The sequence below is a fragment of the Mustelus asterias genome, chromosome 1 (assembly GCF_964213995.1).
Source record: "Mustelus asterias chromosome 1, sMusAst1.hap1.1, whole genome shotgun sequence".
NCBI lineage: Eukaryota > Metazoa > Chordata > Chondrichthyes > Carcharhiniformes > Triakidae > Mustelus > Mustelus asterias.
The window spans coordinates 125,278,607-125,302,313 of NC_135801.1; the positions used below are offsets into that span (position 1 = coordinate 125,278,607).

General features: G+C 41.6%; 1 protein-coding gene across 4 annotated transcripts in view; it reads right to left on the minus strand.

Moving 5' to 3' along the window:
- cwc27 (CWC27 spliceosome associated cyclophilin) overlaps positions 1–23,707 on the minus strand; it is a 176,199-nt gene that overhangs the window by 100,814 nt on the left and 51,678 nt on the right. The gene's annotated exons all lie outside the window — the stretch shown is intronic.

The following is a 23,707-nucleotide window of genomic DNA, read 5'->3' on the forward strand; positions in this document are numbered from 1 at the left end:
GGTCTCTGTTCTCCAACAGTGCACAGACCTCATGGTCTGTGCACTGTTGGAGAACAGAGACCACTCCATCTGACGAAGGAGCTGTGCTCCGAAAGCTTATGGTGTTTGCTACCAAATAAACCTGTTGGACTTTAACCTGGTGTTGTGAGACTTCTTACTGTAACTGAAGCAGAACATCCTTACTTTTATGTTCAATTCCTCTTGTACTAAAGGACAGCATTCCATTAGCCTTCTTAATTACTTGTTTAACATTTTGAAACTCATGCATGAGAACACCAAAATCCCTCGGCACCTTGGAATTCTGCAGCAGCCTGCCATTTAGATAATACTTTGTTTTTTAATTCCTCCAGCCAAAGTGAACAACTTCACATTTTCTCACATTATGCTCCATCTGCCAAATTTTTGCCCATTCGCATAACCAATCTATATCCATCTGCAACCTACTAATGTCCACTTCACAACATACTTTCCTATCTATTTTTGTGTCATCTGCAAATTTAACTACCATGAAGTCACTCCCATCATCTAAGTCATTGATATAAATTGTAAAATGTCGAGGCCCCAGCACAGATCCCTGTGGATCGCCATTTGTCACATCCTGCCAATCAGGAAAACACTCATTTACGTACACACAGTTTTTTTACCAACTAATCTTCTGTACATGTTAATACGTTATCCCAGTCTTAAAATTATTAATTGACCGAATGTCAACAACTTTTCCAATTTCCAGATTCCCACTAACTCCTGCGTAAACAGTCCTTCCCATCTAGATTGGATTGCCAGGTATTCAAAATATTGAAGAGGTTTGATAGAACAGATAGGGAGGAACTGTTTCCATTGGCATGAGAGTTAACAACCAAATTATATAGATTTAAGATAACCCGCAAACATACAAGGGAGAGATTCAGAAAATTTCAGTTTATAGAGCAAGGTATTGTTGCTCTGGAATGCCCTGCAATGGTAACTGTCAAAAGGGAATTGGATGTATGCACGAAAAGGAAAAGAATTGCTGGAGGAGGTTGGGACTAATTGGACAGCATAGGCATGACAGACTAAATGGTTTCCTTCTGTATGTAACATTTTATGATTCTATGAATAGATTGGGAGATAGGAAGCCAGTGGAGATTAATCAATTAAGATGGAGTCAGCAGAATTTCAGAAAGAAAGCAAAACAGTCAGCAGTTCTGAACGATTTGGAGAATTGAATATGATGGAGCTTGTAAGGATAGTAAGAAAACTGTTGAAAAAAAGTTCACGTGTAGCTTGTGGAGATGAGATACTGGTGGAGGCGGGTAATATAGTGGAGGTGAAGATAAACTGTCTGATGGAACTGGATGTGAAATTGGAAGCTCAAATCAGGGTCATATAGGACTCTAACTGATTTGACATTAGCCAGCGTGGTAAACGGATGGAATCAGGGGCTGAGACACAGATTTGGCCAAGACTAAAGAGGAAGCTTTGGTTGTCTCAATCTTTAAGGATATACTTGCTGTAGAAGAAAGGCTATCTATACTTTCCCTAGAGTGCAAGAAAAATGACAAAATATTTTCAATAGCCCCTGCTTCACTGTCTAAATAATGCTGGTTTGAATATCGCTACTGTGTCTACCTGCATTTATATCCATTGTAAGGAAAAATGGAGAGCTATTATCTGTATGTACTCAATTTTGGTACATTTGTTAGTTAAAACATAAGTGGTTTAAACAGGCAGCGAAACATCGGCAAACTCACATATGGTGACAGCCAACCATGGCTCACTGCATTGCAATTAACCTTTTCATCACCGTGAGTCCATGCTGATTTATAGCCGAAGATTTCAAAGAATTCACATTCTAATACTGAATCTGTTTAATTATATATATTTTTAAAGAAGAATTGTTTAAACACAAGTTTAAACACAACTACTGTATGCAAATTACTACATCAGCAATAAATTGCAGATATCATAATTTATCCGTAGTTTCATGGATGGTGGGGAGAGGAAGGGAAGTATGGTAGTTTTAAAATATAAGCAATCACGAAGAACACAAAAATAACCTGATTCCTGAAAACCAAAACTTCCAAGAAAATGGGATGTCTATGTACTCTCGTCTTGTGAAGAAACATCTTTCAGCACCATTATGTTATTGGTTTTGTGTTCAACCTGGCAGTCATGCTTCATTTTACACCTGCTTCATGCACGGAAGTCAATCATGCTTAGAGATCAAGCAAGACGACAGAAGAACAAGGGCTTATTAAGAATATTCAAGCCCTCTCTGTTCAACATCTAAAAAAGTGAGTTTTGTACTGCTCTGCCTGGCAAAAGCTATTCTTTCTGATAATAAGTAGGTGAAAGACGAACAAGCTGATCAGCACTGCCAGATTTGAGTTCCTCATTCTCCATGGAACCGGGAACAAAGGAGGCAAACAAATGCAGCTGTGATTTTTATCTTTAACACAATGCCATAAAGTTTTACAAATTTGATATGAGATCATCACTAATGTGCGCCAAGCTTATAGTAACCTGTATTAACTTGCATTAAAACAGGAGACAATGGGAGGAATTTTCCATCACTCACCATCCTGATTTGGAAATATAACGCTGTTTCTTCACTGTTGCTGGGTCAAAATACTGGAACTGTCTTCCTAACTTGGTCTAATTCTGCTCCTATGTCTTATTTTGCCGTTTTAAGCTGTTGGGTTTTATAACCTTGTGAACCCTAACAGACATAAGAACATAAGGATATAAGAACTAGGAGCAGGAGTAGGCCATCTGGCCCCTCGAGCCTGCTCCGCCATTCAATAAGATCATGGCTGATCTTTTTGTGAATTCAGCTCCACTTACCCACCCGCTCACCATAACCCTTAATTCCTTTACTGTTCAAAAATTTATCTATCCTTGCCTTAAAAACATTCAATGACGTAGCCTTAACTGCTTCACTGGGCAGGGAATTCCAGATTCACAACCCTTTGGGTGAAGAAGCTCCTCCTCAACTCAGTCCTAAATCTGCTTCCCCGTATTTTGAGGCTATGTCCCCTAGTTCTGGTTTCACCCGCCAGTGGAAACAACCTCCCTGCTTCAATCTTATCTATTACCTTCATAATTTTATATGTTTCTATAAGATCTCCTCTCATGCTTCTAAATTCCAATGAGTATAGTTCCAGTCTACTCAGTCTCTCCTCTTAAGCCAACCCTCTCAACTCCAGAATCAACCTAATCCATCTGCCAAACCCTTGCCCACTCACTTAAACTATCTATCTCCCTTTGCAGACATTCAGTGTTCTCGGCAAACTTTGCTCTACCACTCATCTTGATGTCATCTGCGAACTGTGACACACTACAATTGACATACTACACTCAAATGCCTTCTGGAAATCCAGATACACCACATCCACTGGTTCCCTGTTGTCCACCGCACTCATAATGTCCTCAAAGAATTCCACTAAACTAGTTAAACATGACCTGCCTTTCATGAACCCATGTTGGGTCTTCCCAATGGGACAATTTCTATCCAGATATCTTGCTATTTCTTCCTTGATGGATTCAAGCATTTTCCCCACTACAGAAGTTAAGCTAACCAGCCTATAGTTACCCACCTTTGTCTACTTCCTTTTTAAACAGTGGCATCACATTTGCTGTTTTCCAATCTGCTGGAACCGTTCCTGAGTCTAGCGAATTTTGGTAAATTACCACGAGTGCATTTGCTATTTCCTCTGCCATCTCTTTTAGTCCCCTGGGAAGCATTCCAACAGGGCCAGGAAACTTGTCTACTTTTAGCCCCATTAGCTTACCTAACACTGCTTCTTCAGTGATAATGATCATTTCTAGGCCCTCATAGTCATAGCCTTCTTGTCATCAATATTTGGCATGTTATTTGTGTCTTCCACTGTGAACAGAACAGATTGTGTACAGATTGGGAGATGGGAAGCCAATGGAGATTAGTAAATTAAGATGGAGTCAGCAGAATTTAAGAAAGAAATCTGTATGCAATCAATTTTGGTACATTTATTAATTAAAACAAAAGTGGTTTAAACAGGCAGTGAAACATCGGCAAACTCACATATGGTGACAGCCAACCATGGCTCACTGCATTGCAATTAACTTTTTCATCACCGTGAGTCCATACTGATTTATAGCCGAAGATTTCAAAGAATTCACATTCTAATACTGCTTTTGGAGCTGCACTCATCCTGGGAAGTAGAAAGTATTTCATCACACTTTTGACTTGTGCCTTGTAGATGGTGGATTGACTCTGGGGACTCAGATGGTGAGTTACCTGCCGCAGGATTCCTAGCTACTGGCTTGCTCTTATAGTCATAGTATTTATATGGCTAGTCCAATTCACATTCTGGTCAATAGTAATCCCCAAGATGTTGATTGTGAGTGTTCGGTGTTAATAATGCCACTGAATGTCAAGAGGCAATGGTTAGATTCTCTCATGCTGGAAATGGTCATTGCCTGGCACTTGTGTAGCACAAATGTTACTTGCCACTTGTCAGCCCAAGCCTGTCTATTGTCCTGGTCTTGCTGCAACTGGGCATGCACTGCTTCAGTATCTGAGGAGTCATGAATGTTGTGCAATCATCAACAAACATCCCCACTTCTGACCTTATGATGGAGGAGGTCATTGATGAAGCAGCTGAAGTTGGTTGGGCCCAGAGCACTACCTTGAGAAACTCCTGCAATGATGTCCTAGAACTGAAATGATTGACCTTCAACAATCGAAACATAGAAATTAGAAACAGGAGTAGGCCATTCGGCCCTTTCAGCCTGCTCCGCCATCCATCTTGATCACGGCTGATCATCAAATTCAATATCTTGATCCTCCATTCCTCCCATAACTCTTGATCCCTTTAGCCCCAAGGGCTATATCTAATTTCTTCTTGAAATCACACAACGTTTTGGCCTCAACTACATTCTGTGGTAGTGAATTCCACACACTCACCACCCTCTGGGTGAAGAAATTTCTCCTCACCTCAGTTCTAAAAGGTTTACCCCTTATCCTCAAACTATGACCCCTGGTACTGGACTCCCCCACCATTGGGAACATTCTTTCCAAATCTATCCTGTCTAACCCTGTTAGAATTTGATAAGTTTCGATGAGATCCCCTCTCACTCTTCTAAACTCCAGTGAATATAATCCTAACCGACTGTCTCTCCTCATATGACAGACCTGCCATCCCAGGAATCAGCTTGGTAAACCTTCGCTGTACTCACTCTATAGTAAGGACATCCTTTCTCAGATAAGGACACCAAAACTGTACACAATAATCCAGGTGTGGCCTCACCAACAGGCACACCTGTTGTACCAAACAATTTGCTGCAATTGTTTGCTACAATTGTAACAAAACATCCCTATACTCAAATCCTCTCGCTATGAAGGCCAACATACCATTTGCCTTCTTTACTGCCTGCTGTAACTGCACGCTTACTTTCAGCGATTGATGCACGAGGGCGTCAAGGTCACGTTGAGTATCCACCTCTCTCAATTTACATCCATTCAAGTAATAATCAGTCTTCCTATTATTGCTACCAAAGTGGATAACCTCAAATTTATCCACATTATACTGCATCTGCCATGCAGATGCCCACATACTCAGCTTGTCTGAATCACGCTAAGGCATCTCTGCATCCTACTCACAGCTCACCCTCCCACACAACTTTGTATCATCTGCAAATGTGAAGCTAATACATTCAGTTCCCTCTTCCAAATCATCAATATATAACTTGAACAGTTGGGGTCCTAGCACAGATCCCTGTAGAACCCCACTAGTCACTGACTGCCAGTCAGAAAAAGTTCCATTTATGCCAACTCTTTGCTTCCTATCTGCCAATCAGCTTTCTATCCATCTCAAGACATTACCTGCTTTAGCTCCCATGTGCTTTAACTTTACATAACAGTCTGTTATGTCACACCTTGTCAAAAGTCTTCTGAAAGTCTAATTAAACCATATCCATTGGCTCTCCTCAGTCAACTCTACTAGTTACATCCACAAAAAATTCCAATAGGATTTGTCAAGCATGATTTCCCTTTTGTAAATTCATGCTGACTTTGGCTGATTATATATACCACTGCCTCCCAAATGCCGAGCTACGAAATCCTTGATAATAGAATCCAACAACTTCCCCAGTACCGACGTTAAGCTCGCTGGTCTATACTTCCCTGTTTTCTCTCTACCTCCCTTTTTGAATAGCGGGCTTCCTTCTGCCAGCTATGGCTCCAATCAGCAGAGGGTTTTCCCCCATTTCAGTGACTCCAGTTTTGCTAGGCTCCTTCATCCCACACTCGCTCAACTGCTGCCTTGATGTCAAGAGCCAGCCAACAGATGTGAGTATTCTCGGATGAGGAGCGATGCAAAGGTTATGAACCCCTTATTCGCAATGCAACATATCAGGATAGGTACCAATGAAGGGCACTTGTGCGCGATTAATACTGATAAGTGGCACTAATTGATGATTTTGTATTAACTCCATAAACTAATTTGGATCAGTGAGCACAAGGATGATGGATGAATAGGACCTGGTGAGAGTTAGGGGTATAAGCAGCAGAATTTTGGAGGAGTTCAGATTTATAGGGTGGAGTGTGGGGTGCTGTCCTGGAAGGCACTAGAATTGTATCATGGATAAAGTTTCCAGCCATAGACAGGCTGAAGTAAGGTCTGAACCAAGTGATATTAGGGAGGTGGAAAAAGACAGTAATATCTGGTTAGAAGCTCAATTCTGGGTCAAATAGGAGATTGAGGATGTGAACAGTTTTGTTCAGCCTAAGACAGTTGCCAGGGTCAGCCATAAGATTGATGACTAGGCATTGCAAACTGGTGACAGTGTCTTTGGTTTTTCTCATATTTAGTTAGAGGAAATTTCTACTTCTTTTGTTCTGGATATCGGACAAGCAGCTTGGTAACAGAGCCAATAGAGGGATCGAGAGATGTGATGGTGAGGCAGAGCTGAGTGTTGTCAGTGTATCTGTGGAATCTGACACGATGTGGAGATGCCGGCGTTGGACTGGGGTAAACACAGTAAGAAGTTTAACAACACCAGGTTAAAGTCCAACAGGTTTATTTGGTAGCAAAAGCCACACAAGCTTTCGAGGCTCTAAGCCCCTTCTTCAGGTGAGTGGGAATTCTGTCCCACTCACCTGATGAAGGGGCTTAGAGCCTCGAAAGCTTGTGTGGCTTTTGCTACCAAATAAACCTGTTGGACTTTAACCTGGTGTTGTTAAACTTCTTAATCTGACACAGACATTGCTCACCTCCTCCTATCAATGCTCATTCCCCTCCTGAACCCCCAACACTCCTCACTCATCTTCTGAAACCCTGGAACTATTCAACTCCCCTCCCAACACTGCTCACTTCCCTGGATACTGTTCACTTCCCCGGATACTGTTCAAATCCCTCTCCTCTTGTTTAGTATGTCTGTCAGGTCCTCTGTCTGCCCAAGATGATTTACTTATACGTTTATGTAAAAGAGTTTTGTGTTTTCTTTTATGTAACTGTCCTCATACACTCTCTTTACCGCTCTTATTTCCTTTTTCAGGTCACTACTGTACTTGTTGTGCTCACCTCAGTTCTCTACTGTATTAAGTCTGACATTTATCAGAAGCCATTTTTGTTTCTTTTTAAATCTCTATATCTTTAGTCTATGGTCTATATTGAAAAAGGCTTTCAATGCCTTCCTTTCCTTCTTGTGGGAATGTGTCTTGGCTGCACCTGAATTCTTTTTTTAAAAGACTTTTCATTCCTCATTTATTGTTTTATCTGACAATTTATTATTCTAATGCAACTCGACCAGATCCTCTTTCAACGCACTGAAACCCTTCTCCATTGGAGCATTTGATAGTGGCATCAAAGGTTACTGTGGAAAATAAAATAGCTCATTGTATAGGGGGTATCTTATTAACATGAATAGAAGATTGGCTGGCTACAGAAAATAGAGTGTGCAAAAATGGGCCTTTTTCTGATTGGCAGGCTGGGGCCTCAACCTTTTACAATTTATATTATTGATGGGGGGAACGAGTGCATGGTAACTAGGTTTGCAGATGATACAAAGATATTAGGAACGTATGTTGTGAAGTGAACATTAGTAGGTTGTAGACGGTTTGAGTGAGTCGGCAAAAATCTGGCAGATGTAGTATAATGTAGGAAAATGTGAAGTTGTTTAATTTGGCAGGAAGAATTAAAGAGCAGAGTATTACCTAAATGGAGAATTGCTACAGAATTCCAAGGTGCAGAGGGATCTTGGTGTTCTCATGCATAAATCACAAATAGTTAAGCAAGTAATTAAGAAAGCTAATGGAATACTGTCTTTTAGTACGAGAGGAATTGAACATAAAGGTAAGGGTGGTATACTTCAGTTATGTAGGGCATTGGTGAGACCACATCTTGAATAGGATGTGTAGTTTTGGCTCCTTATTTACAGAAGGATGTAAATGCCTTTGGAGGAGATTCAGAGGAGGTTTACTCAGTTGATACCTGGAATAAACGCATTGACTGAACAAAGGCTAGACAGATTGGGCTTATTTCTATTTAGAAGTGTAAGGGGTGACTTGATTGAAGTATATAGGTTCCTGAATGGTCTTGACAAGGTGGATGTGGAAAGGATTTTTTCTCTTGTGGCTGAGCCCAGAACTAAGGACACTTAAAATTAGGGATTGCTCTTTTAGGACAGAAATGTGGAATTCAACATAAAAGTAAGGATGTTATACTTCAGTTGTACAGAACATTGGTGAGACCACATCTTGAATACTGTGTGCAGTTTTGGCCTCTGTTTATACAAGGAAGTAAATACTTTGGAGGCAGTTCAGAGGAGGTTTAGCGATTGCCTCATGAGGATAGGTTGGACAGGCTGTTTTGTTTCCCACTGGAGTTTAGAAGAGTGAGGGGTGGCTTAGTTGAAATATATATTTCTGTTTTTATTAAGAAGGAACTAGATATCTAGGCTCGAAGGTGTCAAGGAGTATGGGAAGAGAATGGGAGTATGATGTTGAGGTAGACGATCAGTCATGATCATATTGAATGGTGGAGCAGGCATCGAAGGGCCAAATGGCCACCTTCTGCTCCAGTTTCTCTTGTTTCAATGGGCAGGATTTTACAGCTTTGCTTAACCCGAGACTGGAAAATCCCACCTGAGGTCAACGTACCTTCCCATTGTCTGCCCCTTGCCCGTTCCGATTTCTGTGGCGAGCGGGATGGTAGAATTCCAACATATGTCTTTATAAGATTCTGAACAGTATTGACAAGGTGGACATGGAAAGGATGTTTCCACGTGGGTGAGTACACAAGGGGCCGCTGCTTTAAGATTAGGGTTTGATCTTTTAAGACTGAAATAAGGAGAATTTGTTTCTCTCAGAGGGTTGTCCAATTTTGGAACTCTCTGCCTCAGAAATGGCGGAAGTGGGGACATTGAATATTTTTAAGATGGAGGTCGACAGATTATTTTAGGCATGGGAACCAAAGGTTGGCAGGGGTAGATGGTAATTTAGAATGAGAAAAACAAACAGATCTGCCATGACTTCAATGATTGACAGAGAAGGGCCAAGAGGCCAAATGTTCCACTTCTACTCCTATTTCGGCTGCATATATATCTCAATGATTCTTTTCCTTTTCCATAGATACTCGATAAATGTAATGGCCCAAACTTTCTGAACCCAATAGCAGTGAATGCTGAGATGTTTGCTGCTATTGAGGGTTGCAATGACAGGGAATTGAATTGCACTGGAATGCTGAACTATATGGCTCCACGGAAGTCACTGCTAATGGCGCCCCTGGGATCTGTCAACGTGTAAACTTGGTTGTTTGTCCAGTACTTGCCTACTTACAATCCAACACTGCTCACCCTCTTCTCCCACTCCAGGAACTGCTCATCCCCTCCTAACACCGCTAACTCTACTTCTAACACTGTTCATCCTCCTTCTGCATGCCTGATACTGTTCACCCCCTCTTAACAAGTCATTCCCCCTCTCAAATACCTGACAATGCTCAACTCCCTCTCACACCCCCAACACTGCTCACCCCATTCTCAACCCTACTCATGCCCCTCCTGCAGCCCTGACACTGCTCACTCCCTCCTCCTCCTCCTAACATTGCTCACCACCCCACCCCCGCACCCTGGTATTGGGTATGGAGGAGGTTGGCAGCGCTCAAGTCACTCACTCTGGAAGAGATAGATCCTCGCTTGTGAGGAAAGGGTGGAGATAGTGAAGCTCTGGCCCAAATCTTCTAACCCTCTTTATACCTGGGAGTGGTGCAAAAGGACAAGAGGATTGCAAATGTTGTCCATGCTCAAAAATGGGGAGAGGAATAAACTTGACAACATACCAGTCATCCTAACATCTTTTAGGAATAATATTCAGAGACAAAATTAACTGTCACTTGGAAAAATATAGGATTAGAAATGACAGCCAGCTGGAATTTGTTAAAGTCAAATTGTATTCGACTCACTGGAATGAGTATTTTGATGTAGTAAACTGTGGAAGAGGATAGTAATAGATTTTAGGAGGACATTGATCAGGGCAGGCACAGGCCAAATAAATTCTAGTGCAAAGAAGTGTGAAACAATGCATTTTGGTAGGAATAATGAGGAGCGGCAATACAAGTTAAATGATATAATTTTAATGTGGTTGCAGGGTACGTTGAGACGGTCGTTTTTCATTGGAAAAAATGTAATCATAAGAACATAAGAAATAGGAGCAGGAGTAGGCCATCTAGCCCCTCGAGCCTGCCCCGCCATTCAATAAGATCATGGCTGATCTGAAGTGGATCTGTTCCACTTACCCGCCTGATCTCTATAACCCATAATTCCCTTACCGATCAGGAATCCATCTATCCGTGATTTAAACATATTCAACGAGGTAGCCTCCACCACTTCAGTGGGCAGAGAATTCCAGAGATTCACCACCTTCTGAGAGAAGAAGTTCCTCCTCAACTCTGTCCTAAACTGACCCCCCTTTATTTTGAGGCTGTGCCCTCTAGTTCTAGTTTCCTTTCTAAGTGGAAAGAATCTCTCCACCTCTAGCCTATCCAGCCCCTTCATTATCTTATAGGTCTCTATAAGATCCCCCCTCAGCCTTCTAAATTCCAACGAGTACAAACCCAATCTGCTCAGTCTCTCCTCATAATCAACACCCCTCATCTCTGGTATCAACCTGGTGAACCTTCTCTGCACTCCCTCCAAGGCCAATATATCCTTCCCGTTAAATCCTTTCTCATATCATAGAATTACAGAATTGTTAAGTGTACAAGTAGGCCATTTAGCCCATTGTCTTTGCACCAGCTCTCTGGCTTCGTGCCATTCCCCCATCTTCTCCTCATAACGCTGCGCATTGCTTTTTTTCCAAGTAATAATCTAATTCTACTTTGAATGACTCAACTGAACCTGCCTCCACCACAGTTGCAGACAATGTTTTTGAGACCTTAACCACTTGCCACATGAAAAAGCCTTTTCTCATATCACTTTAGCATTTTTTGCCAATTACTTTAAATCTGCACCCTCTCTCAATCCTTTCACATGTGGGAATCATTTCTTCCGACGTACGCTGTCCAAATCCCTCGTGATTTTGAATATTTCTATGAAATCTTCTCTTAGCTTGTTCTTCACCAAGGAAAACAGTCTTAACTTGTCCAGTCTTTCTGAATTCCCTCATCCCTGGAACCATTCTTGTGAATCTTTTGTGAACTCTCTCCAATGCCTTCACACCCTTTCTAAAGTGTGGAACCCAGAGCTGGATGCACTATAGCTGAAGCTGAACTAACATCTCATACAAGTTCAGCATAACATCCCTGCCCTATACTCTATGTAAATATTAGCAACACAGGTCTGTTTCTTTCTCTGCATATACTGGCTGACCTGCCGTGTATTTCTGAGCATTTTCTGTTTTTATTTTAAGAACATAACGTTGGAAAATGAATGCAGGGACAAGCAATTTGAAATTAAGGTAGTAGTGGCGGTCCCAATCAATTCCAGTTGTAACAAAAAATGAAACATGGGCAATTTCCTTTCAACATTAAATTACTTTTCCCTGCAAGAGAAGTGAACGATTATACAAGTATTTCTGTGTCATTATTTATCAGGACAAGTCCTTGAACACAGATGAAGGCATTGTCATTCTTGCAGCCAAAAGTCTCTCTTGACCATTAGCCAGAGTTACTGAAAGAAAGAGAACAATAAGCACCATTCAAACTTATATTCTGCCAACAACTGTCATTTCACCAATTAGTAAAGAAGCAATTTACCAAAAAGCCTGGAAGGTTTCACACGATACACACAAATTAAAAATTAATTTCCCAGAAACCACAATTCATGGATCTTTTGTTAATTCCGGCAATTCTAATAGTTTGGGACCTAAAAGAAAATAATTTTCTCAATAGCACATCAGTAAAGATATTTCATAATTCTAGAATAGCAGTTTCAAATCCTAGTCCTTCCCAAATTAGTTGCACTTCTGGGAATTTTGTCAATTGTTTTCCAGCTAATATAATTACTTAGCAATGAGTGTTTACAGCCATGAGTACCAAAGACAAAACAATACATACAAGTCAATTCACCCCTTTCCCAAGTGCAAAATAGATCAGGACTGAAGTCGCCGCAAACATCACAGCATGTTTAGCCTCTATCTTTGAAAAGGTATCATGAAATGCAATTCAGTGGACGTGAAGTGATTTGAAATGTCTTGAAGACAGTAGTGTCAACTACATAGATTCAAATCATGTTCTCAAACATAAACCAATGCTAAACACATTAGTGGGTTAGTTAATCTCCAACAGGTCAGAGATCTTTATAAAAGATCTGAAAATACTTACAAAAGATTTACAGAATCCCACATGTGGTGAAGAAAGATCCCAGACACTTTCTCTGGCCTGCCTTTCCCCCAGTATGCAGTGCAGAAAAGATCTAAGAAACGGAGACTACAGTTACATGGATAGTTTGGTGAAACTGGACTGTTCTCCTAAGAGACGATTAAGATGAGATTTGATAGAGAGTAATCTTGCGGGGTCTGAATAGAGTAGACAGGAAGACACGGTTCCCGATGACAGAAGGTTTGAAGACCAGAGGACATCAATTTAAGATGACTGTCAAAAGAAGCAAAACCTTTGTTACACAGTAAGTGATTAGGATCTGCTTGAGACTGTGGTGGATGCAGATTCAATTGTGGCGTTCAAAAGGGTTTGGATAATTATTTGAAGAGAAAGGTTGCAGGGCTACTGAGACAAAGGCAGGGAACGGCACAGTAAGTGACAAGGGCAACCTGCAAAGTTCTCTTACCCACATCCAGGGGCTTGTGACAAAATTGAGAGAGCTGACCCACAGACGTTCAGTCTTCACATTGAAGATACAGTTCACATATTGTGCAGCACTGCCACCCTGCTAAACCCAAGTCTGAATATTGTCCAGGTGATCGTATGATGGAGGGAAGGTCCAGATATGGCAGTTCAAAATCAAGCATACATGAAGCACTGTGGACCATCAGCAACAGTGGAATTGTATTCAACCAAAATATGTAACCTGTCTTATCCCTCACTCTACCATTAGCATCAAGCCAGATCAACTCTGGTTCAATGAGAAGTGCTAAACAGCGTACCAGGCATACCTAAAATGCATGCCAAAAAGCAGAAGCAGCATGCAATAGGCGAGAACTCAGCGATTCCACAACCAATGGATCAGATCAATGATCTGCAATCCTGCCACACCCAGTTGTGAATGGGACTGGACAATTAAACAACTAACTAGAGGGAACTCTGCAAATATCCCCATTGTCAATGATGGGGGAGAAAGCACATCAGCTCATCTGCAACCATTTTCCATCAGAAGTACTGAGTGGATTATTGGTCTTGGCTTCCTCCTGTGTCCCTAGCAACACAGATGCCAATCATTAGCCAATTCATTGTGATAGAAATAAATGGCAGAAGGTATTGGCTTCAGCGAAGGCCAATGCCTTGACAATATCCCGGCAGTAATACTGAAGACTTACTCTCCTAGCCTAGCTGCTCCAGTAACAACACTGCTTTCTGCCCAACAAGGTGGAAAATTACGCAGATGTGTGTGGGTCCGCAAAATGCTGGAAAAATCCAATCCAGCCAGTTATCACCCTATCAGTCTACTCTTCACCATCAGCCTATTCTCAATCATCAGCATAGTGATGGAAGGTATTGTTGACAGTGTTATCAAGTAGTACTTACACAGCAATAACCAATACTCCGCCAAGGTCTGTGTGGAGTTTGCATATTCTCCTCGTGTCTGTGTGGGTTTCCTCCGGGTGCTCCGGTTTCCTCCCACAGTCCAAAGATGTGCGGGTTAGGTTGATTGGCCATGCTAAAAAATTGCCCCTTAGTGTCCTGAGATGCGTAGGTTAGAGGGATTAGTGGGTAAAATATGTAGGGATATGGGGATAGGGCCTGGGTGGGATTGTGGTCGGTGCAGACTCGAAGGGCCGAATGGCCTCTTTCTGTACTGTAGGGTTTCTATGATTCTAAGGTCACGCTGCTCCTAACCTCATTACTACCTTATTTAAACATGGATGAAAGAGCTAAACTCAAGAGGCAAGGTGAAATTGACTGCCCAACACATCACAAAGTCTGGCATCAAGAAGTAAATGGGAATCGGGGGAAAACCTCTCCACTGTTTGGAGTCATACCTAGCACCAAGTAAGATGGTCGTGGTTGTTGAAAGCCAATCATCTCAGCCCTAGGACACCTGTACAGGAGTTCCTTAGAGTAATGTCCTAGGCCCAATCATTTTCAGCTACTTCATCAATGATTTTCCCTCCATCATATGATCACCTGGACAATGCCATTTGCCTACTAATAAAGGCCATGCCATGTGTCTTCCTTCTTGCTTGTTATATCTTCATGCTAACTTTGGTTTCCTGCGCTTCCAAATCTCTCTCAACATCAACATTTAGAAATGGAATGCCTTTTTAAAAATATTCTGCTTCTTTATTCTTAAGAACAAAGTGAAAGTCCCCAGTGTGGTCATCTTGACTGCAGGAGATCAGCAGTGACTTCACACCAGCAGGGGGAGCATTCAACGCTCCTGGAAGCAAATATTGAGCCATTTAATTGTATTAAAATTCAATCAATTTAATGATAATCAGGTTCACGCCTTTCTGGCTCAAACTGAGATCTCCCCACCTTGGCCCTTTTGTGGGTGTTTCCGGCCATCATGGGATTTGCGACTGCTGAAAATGGAGACTGAAAATCCCCCCTATCTCTCCATAATGGCTATTAGATGAAATTTATTAATTTCAATCTTGCTGTTGATTGATCTCTTTCATTGCCAATGCTTTGCACATTCAGATATAATGTCTTTAGCTAACTCCTCTCGTGTTTGATACTCTACATGTGCCACCAACAAATCACTTTAGTTAGTACAATTCTTACCATACCAGATTACAGAAAGCAGTACACGAGTACATAATGCCCCAAACTAGAACTACAAAAAAAAGTATCTTAAGTTGTAAAATCAACTTACAAAAAAGGCACTGCACAATTGTTTTTCTTATATGCCTACCATTACTGACAATTAAGTATACAATAAGAGTTCTTGGAGTTCTGATGAAATGTCATTGACCCGAGATGTTTTCCCTCCACAGATGCTGCCTGATCTGTTGAGAGTTGAAAATTTTCTATTTTAATTTTAGATTTCCCGAACCCACGGTATGTTGGTTGTTCATAATTTTATAAATAAACATGCTAATATGAGCAAAGTAATGCCAAATTCACTCAAAAATACTCCAAATATATATATTGAATTAAGTGAAAGCAGGTGATGATATGTTTTGATCCAATTCCTTACTTTGCACAAAACTAATCACTTTATAAATAGGACAATACATTCACACCTTCAACGAAATGAAATATGCATTCACAGGTCACTAGGATTCCTTTCAAAGCTTTTCCCCCAGGTTACTAGACAAGTACAATGTTACCTAAACACAGATCAAATGCTGCCAAACAGGAGCAGGATGAAGTACACCACAGCAACAATTAAACCTTTGTTCTTGCCATATATTATACCCAGTAACAGCATAAGATGCACAGCCAAGAAAAACCTCAGTGCAGGGTTACAGTGCTTGTGCCCAAACAATCTATTCTGTGTTTAATATATTTCAGTCTGTCTGCCCGTATATCATTGCCAATCATCTGCAAGGGCATGCTGTCTCAGTCTTTATATTTAGCAGTAAGGAAGGGAATTTTTGAACTTCTACCTATGACCACTGCCTTGCTGTTCAAATTGAATCAAAGTGCTAGGAAAAATGGTCTCTCTAAAAATACATTTGTTCAAATACATTTGAAATACAACAATTCAAATATTATAATTTACATCAGTATCAATAGAAAATTAAAATTGTTAAACGGGACCTCAGTAAATTGCAAGTGCCAGACAATTACCATCTTCAACAACAGAAAATCTAGCCACTTCCCCATGTCATTGAATCCTCCACTATTCACATCCTGGGGGGGGTTACCATTGACTAGAAACTGAACTTGCCATAGAAACATTGTGGCTACAAGACCAGGTCAGAGACTGGGAATTCTGCAGAGTGCAACTCACCTCCCGACTCCCTAAAGCTTGTCCAGCATCCATGGCAGCAGACCGTGTCGAATGAGGTTTGTGTCTTCTGGGTTCAGTCGTTCTCCACTTCGCAATGCCAGATTTTGCAGCGTGCCATGCAACATCAGTGATATGCGAAACCCTTGCTGGGTCATACCGTAGAGCTCTTCATAATTATCTTTCGTAGTTTGTTCTGTAATGATCATGTGGAGCCATGACTAGCACTATCTTTCCTCAGCCTCATTGTGAGGGTTCCTCACTGGTATTATCAGCCAGGTCTGGAGACAATAGCCCACATCACTGAAGATCCATCAATTTAGCTACAGACATGGGTTAAACAAATGTGGTATTGGATGTTTTGAAGCATGTGCACGTTGTAGCTGCTGCCTGCAAATCGTACAGATCTACACAATACAAATAGTCTGTGACCACAGGAAGTGTATGTTGAGTGAATAGAAGCCCTTTCTATTCATGAAGGCTGATGGCAATGGTGGGACTGCAGCATTTCAATATACAGCTCCTCCTGCGCTCATTGGTGCACAGGACCGGGTATATATGACTCCCATGCCTTTATCACCCTTCCTTTACTGAGTGGTAGACCTCAAAGTGTCTGGAACGAACTGCTAGAGGCAGTAGTAGAGGTTGGAACAATTTTGTCTTTTAAAAAGCATTTAAACAGTTACATGGGTAAGATGGGTATAGAGAGATATAGGCCAAATGTGCGCAATTGGGACTAGCTTAGTGATAAAAACTGGGCGGCATGGACAAATTGGGCCAAAGGGCCCGTTTCCATACTGTGAACCTCTATGACATCACTCTGGACCCTCAGCTTCGCACTGTCCCTTTAAGTCTTCATGTCTCAGCTCCACAGATCTGAGTTTCCTTATGAAGTTCCACGCCATAGCTCTTCTCACACTAATCTCCAGCCTTGAACACCATCTTTCCCACTCTTGCAGGCTAAATTAAATTCCACCCTTTTTTCCATTGCACTCAACATGAAAATTCAATAAATTACAAGCACATGCAGCCTTTTAATGATGTAATAATTGTTAATGAACGTCATTTAACATCTCATGTGCAGAAAGTGTGCAATGAGTTTGTGAATTGTTTTAGGATGGTTTAAAAACTTCAAATTTAAAATATTTTCTTACTTTTCCTTTGTCTCTTACTTTCTCTCAACTTAATCTTTCTCCACCATACCCGATTTGACATACAATTTACCTATTCTAGTTCACCCTTTGCTCGAGTCCTCCTATTTATTTCTCAATCTCTAAATTTCATGGTTAAAGAGGCACACTGCTTTTCCTGCTGTACATCAAGATTCCCAATGCCCTGTTACCCTCATCGTGCTCTTATCAGTGCACACTTCCAGTAACTCCATGGGCAAAAGAATGCGTAAAACCTAAATGTGTTCAAGTAAGTTTAACAAAAATGATCACCACAAGATTCCCCATTCCAACAAAATCCTGGGCAGAAACGCATAATAAAATGAGCAAATGGGCAACAGTTTGCGAAAATATTTAATTAATATTCGAACTTCAGGTTAGAATATCAGAACTGTTGCCTTGAAACTTTTTACACAAGGTAATATGAATTCTGTACTCACTAACTGTTAATCTAGAGGCATTGAAGTGGTTACAGGCCACTTTCGTACACCTAAAATAAACTCAACTTACTTTTTGAAAATTTACATTTTCTTCTTTCAAATCCATTCACTTTCTTCATCCAAATCTCTATTCAGGGTGCGAAAGTAGGCTCATGACATATGAAACAGCAAATATGTCAATGGCAAACTTGAGAGAACTGTAGGATATCTCCGGACCTTCAAAATAAACACTTTATTTCCATCAAAATATCATTGCCTTCCAGGAGATGAAGGAATCACCCTTAATTGTGTTTTCTTTCATATGGGCCAAACCCTGCTTCTTCTATGTTGCAGCACCACCTTCCACCCCGCTTCAAATCTTTTATCTCCAGGTATCTCAATAGCATAGGACAGTGAAGGGAAAAACAGTTCTGTTGTTCATTCTGTCAATCTGTTCACTTCTGACTTTTGTCTTTGTACGGATGCATGTGACTCTCATACTAGTTCCGTTACTGTTGTGGTCAATATCTATAATTTAGCTTTTCAGAGCTTCATTCCCTGTATCTCACAGAATCATTACAGAATCCCTACAGTGCAGAAGGAGGCCATTCGGCCCATCAAGTCTGCACCGACCACAATCCCACCCAGGCCCTACCCCCGTAAACCCACATATTTACCCTGCTAATCCCCGACACTAGAGTCAATTTAGCATGGCTAATCAACCTAACTTGCACATTTTTGGAGTGTGGGAGGAAACCGGAGCACCTGGAGGAAACCACGCAGAGAAAGGGAGAACGTGCAAACTCCACACAGGCACTGAGCTGAGGCCAGAATTTAACCCGGGTCCCTGGCGCTGTGAGGTAGCAGTGCCAACCACTGTGCCACCGTGTCACCCCCATATCTGTTCCATTAGCAAGATGATTTTCTTCGACTTTTTCAACAATGTTCATTTCCACCCTTTCCTCTTCTGCAAGATCAATTACATTGTAGTCCATATCTTAATTACCTCAGGGCTTGAATTATTTGAAGTTTGTCCAATCACCTTTACTACCTCAATCAACCACACATTGTAATTCTCTCAACATGTATCAGCCCTTTTTTGCATCCATACAAATGCTGCACTTTTAAAAAAGTATTCTTTTTCATAAAGAGGGCTTTGCTGGCAAAGCCGTTAAATATTACCCACCCCAACTTCCTTGGCTGGCGGCTGGTCTTCTTCTTGAAGCTTATTTCAGCACATGGGACTTCCTGGATGCCACTGCAATCCATGGCAACCACATCTCAGGCTTGAGTTCTGACTTCAACTTGCTTCAAAATGTTTTAAATCTACTCTTCAGTTACTCCAAAACTCAATGTTTAGATAATAAATTTGATAAGTACCTCAATTTTATGGCACAATGGGTAGCACCCTGCCTCTGAGCCAGAAGCTTGGGGGTTCAATTTCCACTCCCGGGCTCAATGCCCTTGGTGTTAAGAATGGCAGAAAGTTCTGGTCAGCCATGTGATGGAAAAAAATATGGAGCCCCACTATTCATAGCTCAACAAGAATGTAAAAGTGCATTCTGCGATAGCAACTCAAGACTTCTTAGACGGCTGGTTGACTCAGTTGGTTGGACAGCTGATATGGATCAGATTGGTGCCAACACCACAGGGTTTGATTCCCATTCTATCTCGGGTGTTTCCAGACCTGCCACCTTGCCCTGCCCTTGGTGGAGATCACAACAATGTGGGCTGGGCCTGCCTTTGGGCAGAGGACTGAAGAAAAATGAGAAATACCTCAAATACAACACATTCAGTATTGACTTAAAACAACATTGGCAGTAAACAACCTATTAGTCTCTTCCCACAGCCAAAACTATGCAAAATATTTAATCTATTTTCTTACAATGGATAGCTACAAATTATTAATCTTATAACTTAAAACATTAGTATCTGGGAAGCATAAGCTACCCCTAAAAGTGAAGGATCAGTGGATGTATTTATCCACTTAATGCTTCATGGTCTCTACACGAAATAGCTGTAAATTAGTGATTATCCACTAAAACTTGAAATAGAGGATAAATTGTTATCAACATAAAATCAGAAATGTGGGCCCAGATTTTGCAGCTGTAATTACAGCGAAACTGTCAGCATTAATTCCTTTACCATGGATAGCCTCGTTCTAACACAGTTCCATATGTAAGTGTATTACTACGTGCTATATAATTAGTCTCATGTTCCATTTCCATAATAATGTGCATCCAAGATTGTTTTTTTCTAATAGTCCAAATATAATTAAGAAACAACATGCTATCTCTGGGCTTTTTCAAATAGGGGTTAAATAGATTCTTCTGCAGCAGTATTCGAGTAGTGGCAGGTCCTTGGATTTTACCTGAGTTAATTACCTGCCAAAGAAGCAGTGTTTGGTTAAAATTGCAAAGCTGATTGTTCAAGAGTGCATGCTAGGGAAGTTACAACAAACTAGAAAAATGTCATGTGGACTGTCTGGATGGCTACAGACAAGGAGACCTCAAGAGACAATGGGAAAGCATTGTAAAGATCAGACGCTGCTTCACCTGCATAACCATAGAACAGGGAGAAGGAGAATCACTGAAGAGGTTAGTTTTGTCAATTTAGCAAGAACAATGCAAGAGACAGTCCACAAGACCAACTCAGCTCAATGCGCACGTTAGACCAGAAGAATGCAACACAGGAATTTGATGGAGGATTAACCTCTTACTACTCAGAACCTCAGTGAAGAACTATTCTCGCCGTGTTCATGTAGCAGAAGCACCAGCACATTTTACACCAGAAGCACATTTCAAATCATATTACTGATTTAAAGATGTATGCATCTCTATTTGTAAGCCTGCATTGTTTGGATGTTAATAAAACTATTAGTGGGAAAGTTTAAAATCTTTGTTTATCTTAGTTCTGATTATCATAAAGGGTGGAATTCTCCCCAAAAAGTTCTAAGTGCCGAATTCGCGGGAAAACTGGAGCAAATCACGCTTTTTTCCCCAGTGGGAGTTTACACTAGAATCTCCCCCACACTGTGCAAGGCAGAGGCCACCGGCATGATTATCATTAAATTGCAGGGGGCGGGGCCTATTTACGCTGGAGGCTGAAATCTGTGCACCTCTGCGTCTGCGCATGCGCAGTGGCCCTGAACTGTCAGCCTCCCTGTTAACTGGCCAGCTCAATCACTGGCCAGCCCAGGACCCTCGCAGTGCTGCCCCTCCAGCCCCACCCTCTCCCCAGCCTGTCCCGATCTCCAGCAGCCCTCCCCCTCCAGATTCACCTCCCCAGCAGTCCAGAGCCCCCCCTCCAGCCCACCCCGATCGCTGGCCCCATCAATCCCCATGCAGAGTAGGAAGTCTCACAACACCCATGCAGTGTAGCAGCGGGACCCCCACCCCCACTGATTGCCTCTAAGCCTTGCCCCCGCCAGGCCCTGCCCCCTTATAGGCCTCACCCCATGCCCATCGGGCAGTGCCACGGTGCCCCCTAGACATGGGCACTTTGCCCCTTGGGCACAGGCTGGCACTGCCTGGGGGTGCCCGATTGTCCCCCTTTCACTCCAGCAGGGTCAGGCTCCTAGTTCCCCAAAAGTGGGGAGCTAGTCTGAATCCTGCTGGAGTGAAATACTCCTGGCAGGGTGGGAGATGCTAGCAGGCCTGGAGAATTCAGTCCTGAGCCTGCTAATCACATTAAAATAAGATGTAAAGTACTTAGGTGATGTTCCCACTGTTTTCCAGTGCGAATTAGATGGTGCCGGAAATCCGGCATTGGAAGGTGCGTGTGCGGTGGGAATGCATGCGCAAATCCCACGCATGCCTGGATGCGAGATTCTCCCACCATGTTGCGCTAAAAAATTAACGCGGTGGTGTGGGGGAAATCGCCCCCAAAGAGTTGAGAGAGTAAAATACCGTACAAAAGTCAATTAGGCTGTATCACATCTGACTACATAAAACATTTGAGACTTTTTAGAATACTTTATGAAAATGATTTGAAGCTTAAAAAAATGTCAACATATAGCAATTTGCTTTTCTTCTGCAATTTAGCTCGAGAGCAAATGTGGGGAAAATTGGGTTGGGAGGGATACCTAGATAAGAAAGATGGTACAAGAAGATCTACACACCCAACATGGGAAACTGCTCTCATTTGTGGTATTTGAAAGCACCATAAAAAGCCGTAAGTATATTGGTACTTCAACAACATAGTCTCATGCATTCTTGAGAGGTACACACTGTTTTTACAGCCCTAAGAGATAAGATCCAGCAATATAGTGTAATACAGTGCAGTCAAGCCAGTGCAGTTAGAATGGTGGGATAATTAATGGCCAGAAGACATGTGCATCTGCCCCAAGAGATATAGAACAGATGTTAGAGGTAGGTTCTTTACTCCGAGAGTAGTAAGGGTGTGGAATGCCCTGCCTGCAGCAGTGGTGGACTCGTCAACATTAAGAGCATTCAAATGGTTATTGGATAAACATATGGATGATATTGGAATAGTGTAGATTAGAGGGGCTTTAGATTGGTACCACTGGATGGGGCAACATCGAGGGCCGAAGGGCCTGTACTGCGCTGTAATGTTCTAAGGCAGCCAGATATTATAACGGGTAGAGCATTTTTTTTTAAACTGGCATTCTGAAAAAGTTCAGAAGTCCACAGCAAACAGGTAGCTGAGAGTGTCAAATCTGATCTATCCAGGTTTAAGGAACAAGTTTGTATTATTTACTTGTCATTCAATATAATCTGAAGACAATTGTACGAGAACACTGTTGAGTCAATATATATATAAAGCTTGTTATTGAATAAGTCACTCGGATCTGAATCACATAAATGTTCTAATAACATCTTGTTTTGATAGAAACCAGGTTGAAATCCACTTTCAAGACTAAAATGGTGAAATCCATTGTAAATTATCTAAAATCCACGTATGTTCGGGAGATTCTATATAGAAGTTTGTTAGTAAGTAACTAATTGTAATGACTATTGTAATTTGGAAAATTAGAATTATTATTACATACCTCAAATCATTCATATTGTTTCCCAAGTCAGAACAATTTGTTACTGATTGTAGAATTTAAGTACACTTCCATTAACATTTCAACAATGACAATATAAAGTACAATATAAAGGGAAAGACTCTTAGTACTGTAGAGGATCAGAAGAAACTTGGGGTCCGGGTCCATAGGACTCTAAAATCAGCCCCGCAGGTGGAGGAGGTGGTTAAGAAGGCGTATGGTGTGCTGGCCTTTATCAATCGAGGGACTGAGTTTAGGAGTCCGGGGATAATGATGCAGCTATATAAGACCCTCGTCAGACCCCACTTGGAGTACTGTGTTCCGTTCTAGTCGCCTCATTACAGGAAGGATGTGGAAAAGATTGAAAGGGTGCAGAGGAGATTTACAAGGATGTTGCCTGGATTGAGTGGCATGCCTTATGAGGATAGACTGAGGGAGCTCGGTCTTTTCTCCTTAGAAAGACGTAGGATGAGAGGAGACCTAATAGAGGTATATAAGATGTTGAGAAGCATAGATCGGGTGGACTCTCAGAGGCTTTTTCCCAGGGTGGAAATGGCTGCTACGAGAGGACACAGGTTTAAGGTGCT